The sequence below is a fragment of the Meles meles genome, chromosome 1 (genome assembly GCF_922984935.1).
Source record: "Meles meles chromosome 1, mMelMel3.1 paternal haplotype, whole genome shotgun sequence".
NCBI lineage: Eukaryota > Metazoa > Chordata > Mammalia > Carnivora > Mustelidae > Meles > Meles meles.
This window is the reverse complement of record NC_060066.1, coordinates 104,686,603-104,700,631: the sequence shown is the minus strand read 5'-3', so window position 1 is coordinate 104,700,631 and position 14,029 is coordinate 104,686,603.

Below are 14,029 nucleotides of genomic sequence, written 5' to 3'. Positions count from 1 at the left end.
AACATGGATTATTTTACCAAGGCTTTTCAAAAATTTTTCCAAACCCTTCAAATTAAGCATTCAATGAGTATTATAATTCTCAAGGACAAGCCATTACAGAAAGAACTAATAGAGCCCTAAAATCCTATATCAAAAAATTAAAAGAGGGGGAGATACTACAGGGAACAGTGAAATATTCACGTCATATGCATTTAATTTGAACTCTTTATGTTTTAAATTTTTTGATATACGTTGCACAGCAGCTGAACAGCCAGAACAGATGGAGAAGAAGAAGACGCCCCCCCCCTTACAGTCAGAGCTTAATAAGAGATCTCCTGAATCAGGCCCTAGAGATAGTGAATCAGATCCAACCCAATGAAGCACTGATCACTATATTACTAACATTATTAACTACGGTTAGCCTCCCCCACAGAGAGGCCACAGCCTATTGAGCATATCTGCCTGACCCACCTAGTATAAGGCCTGTTACTTGGAATGATCTCACTCCCCGAGTACACACTAATGTTACAGATTATTTTGGGGGAAGCAGCTCTGATGGCATGGAGTGCACGGAGCATTATATTAATTGGACTAGTCTAGCAGCTCAAGTACCTATATGTTTCCAGTTACCTTCCTCTGGCCATGATTTTATCAATGAGTGTATGGTGGTCCAATCAAGACCTCATATAGTTACCTATATTTTAGGATACAAAAGAGGTGGAATCATTTGGTCTAATTCTGAGATAGGGCTATGGACAGTCTATGAGTTTATACGTGACAAAACTCCTAACACTCCCCAGAGAGATATGCGTCCTCCTGGTTACCCTAATTGTCCCCCAAAATTAAACTATTCTAACCCATGCTTCCATTCTAATCCAGGCCCCATTTGTACAGAATGTCTCCAAGAAAAGCCCTTGATCATCTCTCCTCATGGCATCCCTGATTTCTCCATCACCGATTGGTCAAGAATGGATAGAGAAGAACCTCTGCTATATGTTGCTTACCCTCCCGGCCTGCCAATGCATAATGTGACTATCCCTGGCGGGATCTTCTCTACAGCCAGAGGGATGTTTCATGCAGAACTCTGGAAACTGATTACTGCCCTAGGAACAATTGGGGTGCAAATAGCTAAGAGCGGTTATACTGCCACAAAAGACTTCAACCTAACCTTACAGGCCTGTGTTCCTAGACCTTTTTTAATGGTAGTGGGCTCGGGAACAATAATTCTCACCTCCTTTCCGGGGGGACACCTACTGTATAACATCCATTGTAACAACTGTGTGCTAACTAATTGTTTATCATACTAATGTTAGCCTTGATTTAGTGAATCTGCAAAAGAATATATCAAGCATTAGTCAGTCTCGACTGGAGGTAGTTAACCCTGCTAAAATGGTTGCACATATCCTAGATAGCCTCCAAGGGTTTAACCCTGGTAACTTGTTAAAACATTCATTCTGGCTGTTTACTGGACTTCTCCTTATGTTACTTACTCTTGTGTTAATATGGTGCATTGTACAGGTTCATGAAGGACAGCAATGACTATGTGCCCAAGCACAAATACATTTGCTTGACTTATTTAAAAAGGAAGGGGGAGATGTGGGAGGCCGCGATAAGGCTTGAGACGAGGACCAAACCAGGCCCTGACTCGTGTCTCCTTTAAAGTCCAAGTAGCCTAACAAAAGTTTTAGGATGGAAAAGTTGAGTAGCACTGAGAAAGAGTCTGTGCTATGTGTTGTGCACTCGCCTACGCGATTTCCCACACGTTTACTTGTTAGATGAGAGCAATTTGGTTGGGGTCATAAATTCATAACTGGTCCTTGCTGTTCCAGCACAGCTTATGAATCACTCTGAGGTTTGTTGTTACTTCTTGTATGTTTTGAGTTACTTTGGAGTCTGTGCAGTTAAGGAATTATTTGAAGACAGAGACCACTGGCCTTGGAGAGTCTGCATTTAGACCGTGAGAAGTAGATAATGGGGTAGTCTGGAGGGTTTTTTGTGCATGTAGTAAATTCTTTTGTAATCAGTTAAAAGTAGTTATTGTTGGGTATATAATGCCTTGCTGCCTTGAATAAACTCGGCATTGGTGGAAATCACCCCTATGCTCCTCCTGCCCCCATCTCTTTGTCTCTTTAATTTCTTTTCACCATCCTCTTACCCTCGCGTTTCCTGGTTGATTTGTCATGTGGGTCGTGGCACTGTCATCTCTGAAAAAAGAATCTGAGTAATCACACTACTAGATATTTACCATAAAAATACAGTTTTAGTGTTCCAAAGAGGCATGTGCACCCAAATGTTTATAGCAGCAATGTCCACAATAGCGAAACTATGGAAAGATCCTAGATGTCCATCAACAGATGAAAGGATAAAGAAGAAGTGGTATATTTATTCAATGGAATACTATGCTGCCATCAAAAGAAATGAAATCTTGCCATTTGTGGCAACGTGGATGGAACCAGAGGGTATTATGCTTAGCGAAATAAGTCAATCAGAGAAAGACAATTATCATATGGTCTCTGTGATATGAGGAATTTGAGAGGCATGGTGGGCGGTAATGGGGGGTAGGGAAGGGAAAAATGAAACGAGAAGGGATCATGAGAGAGATAAACCATATGAGACTCTTAATCTCATGCAACAAGGTGAAGGTTGCTGGGGTTGGGGGGTTGAGGTAGGGATAGGGTAGCTGGGTTATGTACATTGGGGAGGTTATGTGCTATGATGAGTGCTGTGAAATGTGTAAGCATGATGATTCAGAGACCTGTACCTCTGGAGCAGATAATACATTTTATGTTAATATAAAAAAGAGTGGTATACTATCCTTCTGTACCTTTAGGTTCCAAATTAGTCTCTTGTGGACAGCATATGGATGGGTCCTGTCTTTTTATCCAGTCTTCAACCCTGTGCCATCTCATGGAGCATTTAGGCTGTTTACATTGAGAGTGGTTATTGAAAGATATGATTTTATTGTCATCATGTTGCTTATAAAGTCCTTTTTTCTATAGATTGTCTTTGTAAATTTCTGTTCTATATCACTCTTGGGGTCTTTCTCCTTTTATAGAACCTCTCTTAATATTTCTTGCAAGGCCAGTTTAATGGTCACATATCTTTCAGTTTCTGCCCATCCTGTCATTTATCTATTCTGAATGACAGTCTTGCCAGATAAAGTATTCTTGGCTGCATGTTCTTCTCATTTATTGCCCCGAATATGTCTTGCCAGCCCTTTCTGGGTTGTCAGGTCTCTGTGGACAGGTCTGACATTATTCTGATGTTCCTTCCTCTGTATGTAAGGAATCTCTTTCCCTTAACTGCCCTTAAGATGGTTTCCTTGGTTCTAAGATTTGTGAGTTTTACTATTACATGCTAGGCATTTGTCAGTTCTCCTTGATCTTGGAAGGGGTCCTCTCTGCCTCTAGGACATGAATATTATTTCAGTCCCCAGATTAAGGACGTTCTCAGCTATGATTTGCTCAAATATATCTTCTAGTCCTCTCTCTCTCTCTCCACCCATTCAGAGAGCCCAATAATTCTGACATCGAATTTTTCATGGTATTGTTTTTCTCTAATTCTGTTTTCATGGATTTTAAGGTATTTGCTCCAGGCCTCATCTTGTTCCTTCCTTTATATCAGCTTGTACTAGATCAATAATTCATTCTTCTGCCTTGTTTACTCTAGGTGTTAGAATATTTATCTTGGATTGCATCTCATTTGTAGCATTTTTAAGTTCAGCCTGATTAGCTCTCATTTCTGCCCTTAGATAATCTATGTTGCTGTTAATGGTTTTCTCCATCCTGGCTGTTATCTTCATAAGTGTTACCCTGAAATTTATTTTTGACATCTTCCTTATATCCATATCCATTAGATAGCAGGAGAGGCCATTTTCTCTGGTTCTTTTCTTTGTTGGGACTTCCTCCTAGTCATTCTGTTGAGGGCTGGTTGAAGGAATTTACGAGTCAAAAATATCAATCACATTCCAGGCAAGGTGCTCCCTGGGAAAGTATGGAGCAATCAGATACAACCACCAAGAAAATCCAGCCAAAATAAAACCCAAGAAGAAGATATATAAAGTTGGGGAAAAAAGGGTGGGGAGGAGGGCTATAATCTCTTAATGTGGGTGAGGTAGGGTGTTTCAGTTCTTCCCTGGTGTATATTTTTCTCTTTGTTAGAGAACACTACTTCCCAGAGTTACAGTGAAATTAAAACTAGTATATATAGGTAGTATTGAATAGGGATAAAAGGAAAAAGGACTACATTGAAGCTTATATCTGTATCTATCTATCACCCATCTATCTATCTATCATCTATCTATCTATCATCATCATCTATGTATCTATATAAAATAAAAAGAGGAATAAAAGTATATGTGTGAAACAGTAGGAGTTAAAAAGTTATTATGGAAAATATTGCATTAGGCATCTAGTTGAAATTCCAAGTAGGTAAAAAGAAAAAACGGAGAAGAAGCATAAGAAAGAATTAAAAAAGTTGTATCTAAGAATTATATAGACTGTGAGGCAACATCAGGAGTTCAGTATACTGTTTTCCCCTGGTGTTGGGGATTTACAGTTTTATGAGCACCCTCAAGTTGTTGTCCTCTTGTTTCTTGGGGGAAGGGTCTGCCTCATTGTTTTTGAGTCAATCCTGCTTGCCCTCATCAAAGGGTTGGGCTCCATGGAAACTGGTTTTTTTTTTTTTTTTTTTGTCTTTTGTTCTCTGGTGGCTTTTGTTCTCTGATAGTTTTTTTGGTGCCTTTTCAGAGGGTCAGGGCAAAGGAAAATGTGTGCACCCAGAGCTCCACCCCAGTGGAGAGAAGCCACAATCTGCTCCTCTCTAAACTCTCTGAAACATTCTCCCCCTCTGTAAACACCATTGAAAGCCAGAACTTCCCACAGACAGTGCACCTCCCCAGCAATCCTCTCAGCGGTCAACCCAGACCCTTGCTTCTGTGCTCCAGGTACCTCCAAAACTGTCAGTGATCTTGATCTGAGTGGGTTTGGGCAATGGCTGCCAGACCCCCAGGTCTGGAGGTACAGGCCCACACCAGTGGCTTCCCTGGTCCTGGTGTTTACCTCTTAAATTCTTGGATTATGTTTGAGCACTGTTATGGGGTGCTTCCTATTGTACCACTGCCACTCTGCAAGCTATTGCTTGTCCCCAGGTGTAGGATGCTTTTTCACTGAGGTGTTTTTTTACTTTCCACTGGGTAGCTCCTATTGGCCACCTCCCCCTTCTGTTTATCCTGTGATATCTGTGTGCACAATCACAACTTCATCCTTTGTACATCTGGACTGAAGATCCTCTGCCCTTGTAGAGATCCAGACATATAATCTTACATCTTAGGCTGATTTTGTGGGTGTTCAGACTGGTTTGGTAGATATCTAGCTAAATTCAGGGGTCCAGTTGAAATGGAGTCCTCTGCCCATTACTTTACTGGATTATTTGTTCTTTGGATGTTGAGTTTGATAAGGTCTTTATAGATTTTGGATACTAGCTCTTCATTGGATGTCATTTGCAAATATCTTCTTCCATTCTGTTCTCTTTTGGTTTTGTTGACTGTTTCTTTTGCTATGCAAAAACTTTATCTTGATGAAGTCCTGATATTCATTTTTGCCGTGTTTTTCTTGCCTTTGGAATAATGTGTCTAGGAAGAAATTACTGTGGCTGAGGTAAAAAAAAAATTGTTAACTTCATTTTCTAGGATTTTGATGTACTCCAGTCTCACAGTTAGGTCTTTCATTGCAGTTGAGTTTATTTTTGTTTATGGTGTAAAAAGTGGTCAAGTTTCATTCTTTTGCATGTGGCTGTCCAATTTTTCCAACACCATTTGTTGAAAAGACTGTCTTTTTTCATTGGATATTCTTTCTGGCCTTGTTGAAGATTAGTTGACTGTAGAGTTGGGGGTCCATTTCTCAGTTCTGTCCTCTGCTCCATTGATCTATGTGTCTGTTTTTGTACCAGCACCATACTGCCTTGATGATGACAGCTTCGTAATACAGCTTGAAGTCTGAAATTGTGAAGCGATAAGCTTTGCTTTTCTTTTTCAACATTCCTTTGGCTATTCTTTATATCTTTTTGGGTTCCATACAAATTTTAGGATTGTTTGTTTCAGCTCTATGAAAGCTCTATGAAAAATGCTGATGGTATTTTGATAGGGACTGCATTGGATATGTATGTTGCTTTGGGTAGCATAGACATTTTAACAATATTTGCTCTTGCAATCCATGAGCATGGAATGTTTTTCCATTTCTTTGTGTCTGCCTCAGTTTCTTTCCTGAGCATTCTATAAACTTCAGAATACAGATCTCTTACCTCTTTGGTTAGGCTTATTCCTAGGTATCTTACGGTTTTTGGTGCAATTGTAAGTGGGATTGATTCCTTGGTTTCTCTTTTTTCTGCCTCATTGTTAATGTATAGAAGTGCAACTGACTACTGTGCATCATATCCTGTGACTTTGTTGAATTCCTCTTTCAGTTCTAGCAATTTTTGGTTGGAATCTTTTGGGTTTTCTACAGGAGTCTGTGAAGAGTGAGAGTTTGACTTCTTTGCCTATTTGGATGCTTTTTATTTCTTTTTGTTGTTTGATTGGTGTTGCTAGGACTTTTACTACTGTGTTGAACAAAAGTGGTAGGAGTGGACATCCCTATCACCTTCCTGACCTTAGGGGAAAAGCTCTCAGTTTTTATCCATTGAGGACGATGTTTGCTATGGGTTTTTCCTAAATGGCTTTTATGATATTGAGGTATGTTCCTTCTACCCCTACACTGTGGAGAGTTTCAATCAAAAAGGATGCTGTGCTTTGTTAAATGCTTTTGCTGCATCTATTGAGAGGTTCATATGGTTCTTGTCCTTTCTTTTATTAATGTGTGGCACATTGATTGATTTGTGGATGTTGAACCAGTTCTGGAGCCCAGGAATAAAACCCACTTGGCTATGGTGAATAATCGCTTTGAAGTGCTGTTGGATTCTATTAGCTAGTATCTTGGTGAGGATTTTTGCATCCAAGTTCATCAAGGATATTGGTATGTAATTCTCCTTTTTGGTGTGTTCTTTGGTTTTGGGGTCAAGGTAATTTTGGTTATTTTGGCAGCACAGAATGAGTTTGGAAGTTTTTCTTCCATTTCTATTTTTTGCAACAGCTTCAGAAGAAGAGGTATTGATTCTACATATTAATTCTTCTTTAAATATGTGGAAGAATTCCACTGGGAAGCCATCTGGCCCTCAAGTTTGTTGGGAGATTTTGGATTACTATTCAATTTGGTTGCTGGTTGTGGGTCTGTTCAGGTTTTCTATTTCTTCCTGTTTGTCTGTTTTGGTAGTTAGTGAGTTTCTAGGAATGCATCCATTTCTTCCAGATTGCCTAATTTGTTGGCATATAATTATCATAGTATGTTATTATAATTGTATTTTTTCATTGTTAGTTGTGACCTCTCCTCTTTCTTTCATTATTTTATTGATTTGGTTCCTTTCTCTTTTCCTTTTGATGTCTGGCTAAGGGTTTATAGACCTTATTTTTTTTTGTTGTTGTTGTTATTTTTATTTTATTTCATTTTTTAATTTAATTTTTCAGTGTTCCAAGATTCATTGTTTATGTACCACACCCAGTGCTCCATGCAATAATGCTCTCTTTAATACCCACCACCAGGCTCACCCATCTGTATGTCCCTTCCCTCCAAAACCCTCAGTTTGTTTCTCAGCATCTGTAGTCTCTCACGGTTTGTCTTCCCCTCCGATTTCCCCCAACTCCTTTCTTCTCTCCTTCTTCCAGTGTCCTCCGTGTTATTCTTTATGCTCCACAAGTAAGTGAAACCATAGGATAATTGACTCTCTCTGTTTGACTTATTTCACTCAGCATAATCTCCTCCAGTCCCATCCATGTTGACACAAAAGTTGGGTATTCATCTTTTCTGATAGAAGCATAATGCTCCATTTTATATATGGACCATATCTTCTTTATTCATCTGTTGAAGGGCATCTTGGCTCTTTCCACAGTTTGGTGATTTTTGGTTATTGACCTTATTAAGTCTTTCAGCGAACCAACTCCTAGATTCATTGATCTGTTCTGGTGTTTTTTTTTTTTTAATTTCTATATCATTGATTTCTACCCTAATCTTTATTTTTTTCCTCTGCTGGGCTTAGGTTTTATTTGCTATTCTTTCCTAGTTCCTTTAGGTGTAAGGTTAGGTTGTGTATTTGAGATTTCCCTTGGTTCTTGAGGAAGGCCTGTGTTGCTATATGCTTCCCTCTTAGGACTGCCTTTTCTGCATCCCAAAGGTTCTGAACTGTTGTGATTTCATTTAATTTTCTTCCATGTATTTTTTTAAATTCTGTTTTACTATCCTGATGCCTATTCATTTTTAATAGGTTGTTCTTTAACTTCCATGTATTTGTGGTCCTTCCAAATATTTTCTTGTGGTTGACTTAAGTTTTATGGCATTGTGCTCTGAAAATATGCATGGCATAATCTTAATCTTTTTGTCCCAGTCGAGTCCTGATTTGTGACCTAGGATGTGATCTATCCTGGAGAATGGTCCATGTACACTTGAGAAGAATGTGTGTTCTGTTGCTTTAGGATGAAATGCTCTGAATATATCTGTTAAGTCTGTCTGGTCCATTGTGTCACTCCAAGCTGTTGTGTCCTTGTTGATCTTTTGCTTAGATCATCTGTCTATTGTTGTAAGTGGGGAGTTAAAGTCCCCTACTACTATTGTATTATTATCAATGAATTTCTTGAATTTTGTTAATAATTGGTTTATATATTTTGTTTTTCCCAAAGGAAGGGACATAAATATTAATAATTGTTAGATCTTCTTACTTCTTATGGATAGACCCTTTTTTATGAGATAGTGTCCTTCCTCATATCTTATTACAGTCTTTGACTTAAAATTTAGTTTATATGATATAAGGATGGTTACTACAGCTTTCTTTTGTTGTCTATTTCTATTGTTGTCTAGACTATAGATAAATTGTTCTCCATCCCTTCACTTTCAATCTGGAGGTGTCTTTAGGTCTAAAATGAGTCTTCCATAGATAGTATATTGATCAGTTTTTAAAAAATTTTTAAATTTTTTTATAAACATATAATGTATTTTTAACCCCAGGGGTACAAGTCTGTGAATTGCCAGGTTTACACACTGCACAGCACTCACCGCAGCCCCCCCCACCCACCGTGTTAGGGCCAATTTAATGTTAAAACCTGTTTAACTATTAGGGCCTGCTTAGCCAAAGTGACTCCATATTGCCTAGGTAGCCATATTGTTGTTTACATCCATGGACTTCATTCTGGGAATTAACGCCCCAGCAGTTCCTGGTAGCAGTTCCAGGTATCGATTCTGGGAGTAAACACCTTAACAATAGAAGCCACATACCTTGAGGTCTGTGGTTATGCCCTATAAAACCAGCCTGTGAGATCAGGACAGGGTTGCTCTCTTTGGAGGGAACCCTGGGCGGTCAGTCTGACTTCTAATGCTTGGCATAGAATAAAGCTTTGCATAACTTTCACTTTGTCTCGGTCTCATTCCTTTGATAACAGACCCCAACACCCCCCCAATGTCCATAACCCCACCACACTCTCCCGACACCCCTCCCCCCAGCAGCCCTCAGTTTGTTCTGTGAGATTAAGAGTCTTATGGTTTGTCTCCCTCCCAATCCCATCTTGTTTCATTTATTCTTTTCCTACCCCCCAAACCCCCCACATTGCATCTGCACTTCCTCATATCAGGGAGATCATATGATAGTTGTCTCTCTCTGATTGACTTATTTTGCTGAGCATAATACCCTCTAGTTCCATCCACGTCGTCGCAAGTGGCAAGATTTCATTTCATTTGATGGCTGCATAGTATTCTATTGTATATATATACCACTTCTTCTTGATCCATTCATCTGTTCATGGACATCTAGGTTCTTTCCATAGTTTGGCTATTGTGGACATTGCTGCTATAAACATTCAGGTGCACGTGCCCCTTTGGATCACTACGTTTGTATCTTTAGGGTATATACCAGTGTGCTATTGCTGTGTCATAGGGTAGCTCTATTTTCAACTTTTTGAGGAACCTCCATGCTATTTTCCAGAGTGGTTTCACCAGCATGCATTCCCACCAACAGTGTAGGAGGGTCCCCCTTTCTCTGCATCCTCGCCAGCATCTGTCATTTCCTGACTTGTTAATTTTAGCCATTCTGACTGGTGTGCAGTGGTATCTCATTATGGTTTTGATTTGTATTTCCCTGAAGCTGAGTGATGTGGAGCACTTTTTCATGTGTCTGTTGGCCATCTGGATGTCTTCTTTGCAGAAATGTCTGTTCATGTCCTCTGCCCATTTCTTGATTGGATTATTTGTTCTTTGAGTGTTGAGTTTGATACATTCTTTATAGATTTTTGGATACTAGCCCTTTATCTGATATGTCATTTGTGAATATCTTCTCCCATTCTGTCAGTTTTCTTTTGGTTTTGTTAACTGTTTCCTTTACTGCAAAAACTTTGATCTTGATTAAATCCCAATAATTCATTTTTGCCCTTTCTTCCCTTGCCTTTGGCGATGTTCCTAGGAAGAAGTTGCTGTGGCTAAGGTTGAAGAGGTTGCTGCTTGTGTTCTCCTCAAGGATTTTGATGGATTCCTTCTCACATTGAGGTTCTTCATCCATTTTCAGTCTGTTTTTGTATGTGGTGTAAGGAAATGGTCACTGCATATTTTCAGACCACAATCCTCTGAAGCTAGAACTCAATCACAAGAGGAAATTTGGAAAGAAACCAAACACATGGAGACTAAGAAGCATCCTTCTAAAGAATGAAGGGTCCTGGGGCCATGCTGACCATGCATGGGCTTCATCCTGAACCAGAAGAGTGGGAACGAGTTAAAAATAAAAGTTGTATCTATGAAGTAGTGGTGGTTATTCTCTTGTTTTTTTTTTTTTCTTCTTCCTGGTTGGGTTTCTGGGGGAGGGGCCTGCCACGTGGGTTTTCAGTCAATGATGTTCCCTGAGTTAAGTCCTCCTGCCCCTTCAAGGGGGTGGGTTCTGATGAAACCGGTTTTTCAGACTTTTGTTCTCTGGAGGTTTTTATGTTTGTTTGTTTGTTCATTTGTTTGTTTTTTCTCTCGCCTTGACAGTTTTTGATGGTTTTTGGAGGTTTAGAGAAAAGCAAAGTGCACCCCAACCTCCCTCTCAGAGAGAAGCCTCAGATTGCTCCCGTGGGTGTTGCAGAGCTGCTGGTAGAGCAGGTTCTGAGTCGCGGTCCCTGGGGATGCAGTATCTCCTCCTTGTACCCAAAACTGCGGTGGTGGCAGCTGTCTGGGCAGCTCCAGACCTCCAGAGAGGTTCCAAGCAGTGATCGCACACTATTTTCCAGCTGGCCCTGGCTGGGAGTGCCTGGTCTTTCCGGTCCAAGAGTGCCAGGCTGGCGCGCACCTCTCCCTGGGGGAGGTTGTGTGGCACGCGTGTCTCAGGTTCTGCTGTCTGGCGAGACTCCCAGCCCCTCCCAGGAGCCAGACCCCACACGTTCTCAGGCGCGCTGGGAGCTCAGGGACCAAGACCTAGTTTTTCCACTGCACTCTCTCTGGCTCAGTGCCAGGGGAGGCTATCCTGGGCCCGGGGACTTAAGCCCCTTTCCCTAACTGCCCCAATTCCCACAATTTCCCCAGCGATCTTTTGCTCTTTTTGAGTGCTTTCAACCAGACTCCAAGTTAATGCTGGTCCCCAGTCACAGGGCACTCTCGTATTGGGGTATTATTTTCCAATCTGTCACCTCTGGTGGCTCCCTCCCCCTTGTGTTTATTTTCAGATACCAGTCCGACGTTCCCACTCCATTTTACCTGCCCCCATAGAGATCCAGACGTGTATAATTCTGATCTCAGGCTGATTTCATGGGTGATCGGAGTTCTTTGGTAGGTAATCAGCTCACTTTAGGGTACAGGTTGAAATGGCACCTCCTCCTACTTCCCCGCCATCTACCCTTTCTCCTCGTGGGCTTCATCCTGGTTTAGCCTCTGGAGCTATGTCCCTCAGTGGAGCAGGCTTTTAAAAGTCCTGATTTTGTGCTCCATTGCTCTGCTGCTTGCGGGGAGCCGACCCCTTCCCCTGTGGTCTATCTTCAAGTTGCTTTGGATTCATTTCTCTGCTGGTCCTACCTTTCAGAAAGTTATCGATTTTCTGTTTCTAGAATTGTTGCTCTTCTTCTCTTCAATCTCTTGTTGGATTTGTAGGTGTTCACAATGGTTTGATAAGCTATCTAGCTGATCTTCTGCTACCTGATGTCGTCTCAGCCTGCTACTTCTCTGCCATCTTGACCTCTATCCCAGTTTTGTTTTTTTATCCATTCTGATACCCTATGTGTTTTGACTGGAGCATTTAGTCCACTTACATTCAGAATAATTCTTGAAAGATATGAAATTAGTGCTATTGTATTGCTGTCAAGTCATTGTTCCTATAAATTGTCTCGGTTCCTTTCTGGTGTATGTAACTTTTGGGCTCTCTTTTCTCTGAAAGGATTCCCTTTAGTATTTCTTGCAGAGCTGTTTTAGTGTTCACAAATTTGTTTAGTATTTGTTTGGAAACTCTTTTTTTAAAAAATATTTTATTTATTTGACAGAGAGAAATCACAGCTAGGCAGAGAGGCAGGCAGAGAGAGAGGAGGAAGCAGGCTCCCCACAGAGCAGAGAGCCCGATGTGGGGCTTGATCCCAGGACCCTGGGATCACGACCTGAGCCGAAGGCAGAGGCTTTAACCCACTGAGCCACCCAGGTGCCCCCTGTTTGGAAACTCTTTATCTCTCATTCCATTCTGAATGACAGTCTTCTGAACAAGGTATTCTTGACTGCATATTTTTCTTGTTTAACACATTGAATATATCATGCCAGTCTTTTCTGGTCCATCAGGTCTGTGTGGACAGGTCTGCTGCCAGCCTTATGTTTCTACCTTTGTAGGTTAAGGACCTTTTGTCCCAAGCTGCTTTCAGGATTTCTCTTTATCTTTGAAATTTGCAAGCTTCACTATCATACGTTGAGGTACTGACCTATTTTTATTGATTTTGAGGAGGGTTCTCTTTGTCTCCCACTCTTGAATGTCTGTTTCCTTCCAGATTAGGGAAGTTCTCAGCTATAATTTGTTTAAATAAGCCTTCTGCTCCTCTCTCGCATTCTGTGTTTTCTGGGACCACAATTATCTGGATATTATTTCACTTCATGGAGTCACTGAGTTCTCTACATCTCCCTTTGTGATCCAGTAGCTTTCTTCCTTTCTTCTTTTCTGCTGCCTTATTTTCCATCATTTAATCTTCTGTATCACTGATTCATTCTTCTGCCTTGTTCATCCTTGTTTTTACAGTCTCCATTTGGGACTGGATCTCTGTAACAACTTTTTCAAATTTGGTCTGACTAGATTTTAGTTATTTTACTTCTACAGAAAATTCTTCTCTAGTGTCTTTTATGCTTTTTTCAAGCCCAGCTAGTATTTTTTTAATTGTTGTTTTAAATGTCATTTCAGATATCTTACTTATATCCATATTGATTAAATCCCTGACAGTGAGTGCTAACTCCTGTTTTTTTCCTTTGGAGTATATTTCTCTATTTTGTCTTTTTTTTTTCCAGAAAAGAATTGAAGAAAGAAAGAGAAACATCAATAGTGCAACAATGACAACAAAAAGAAGCAAACAAACAGACCACCAAAACTCAGATAAAAACCCAAACCAAAACAAAACAGAAACAAAAAAAGAAAGCAAGCAAAAACAAAACAAAAGAAAAACCAGATCCTGGGTGTGTCTTGGTTTGCTTGTTAAAAGAAGATATATTCCAAAAGAAGAAGGAAATAAAAATTTATATATATAGAAAATAAAATAAAATTAAATTAAATGAAAGGAAACAAAAAATAAAATATATGTATAATATATGTATAAATAAAATTTAAAAAAAGAATTGAAAAAATAGGACAATACCTGAAAAATAATACCAAAAGACTATAGAATAAAAAAAAACAAAAAACCACAACCCAACAATGAATGCTATATACTGTTTTCCCCAAGAACTCTGCAGCCATCTCTAATCAGTAAACTCAGAGCGAGCCATTTGTTTAT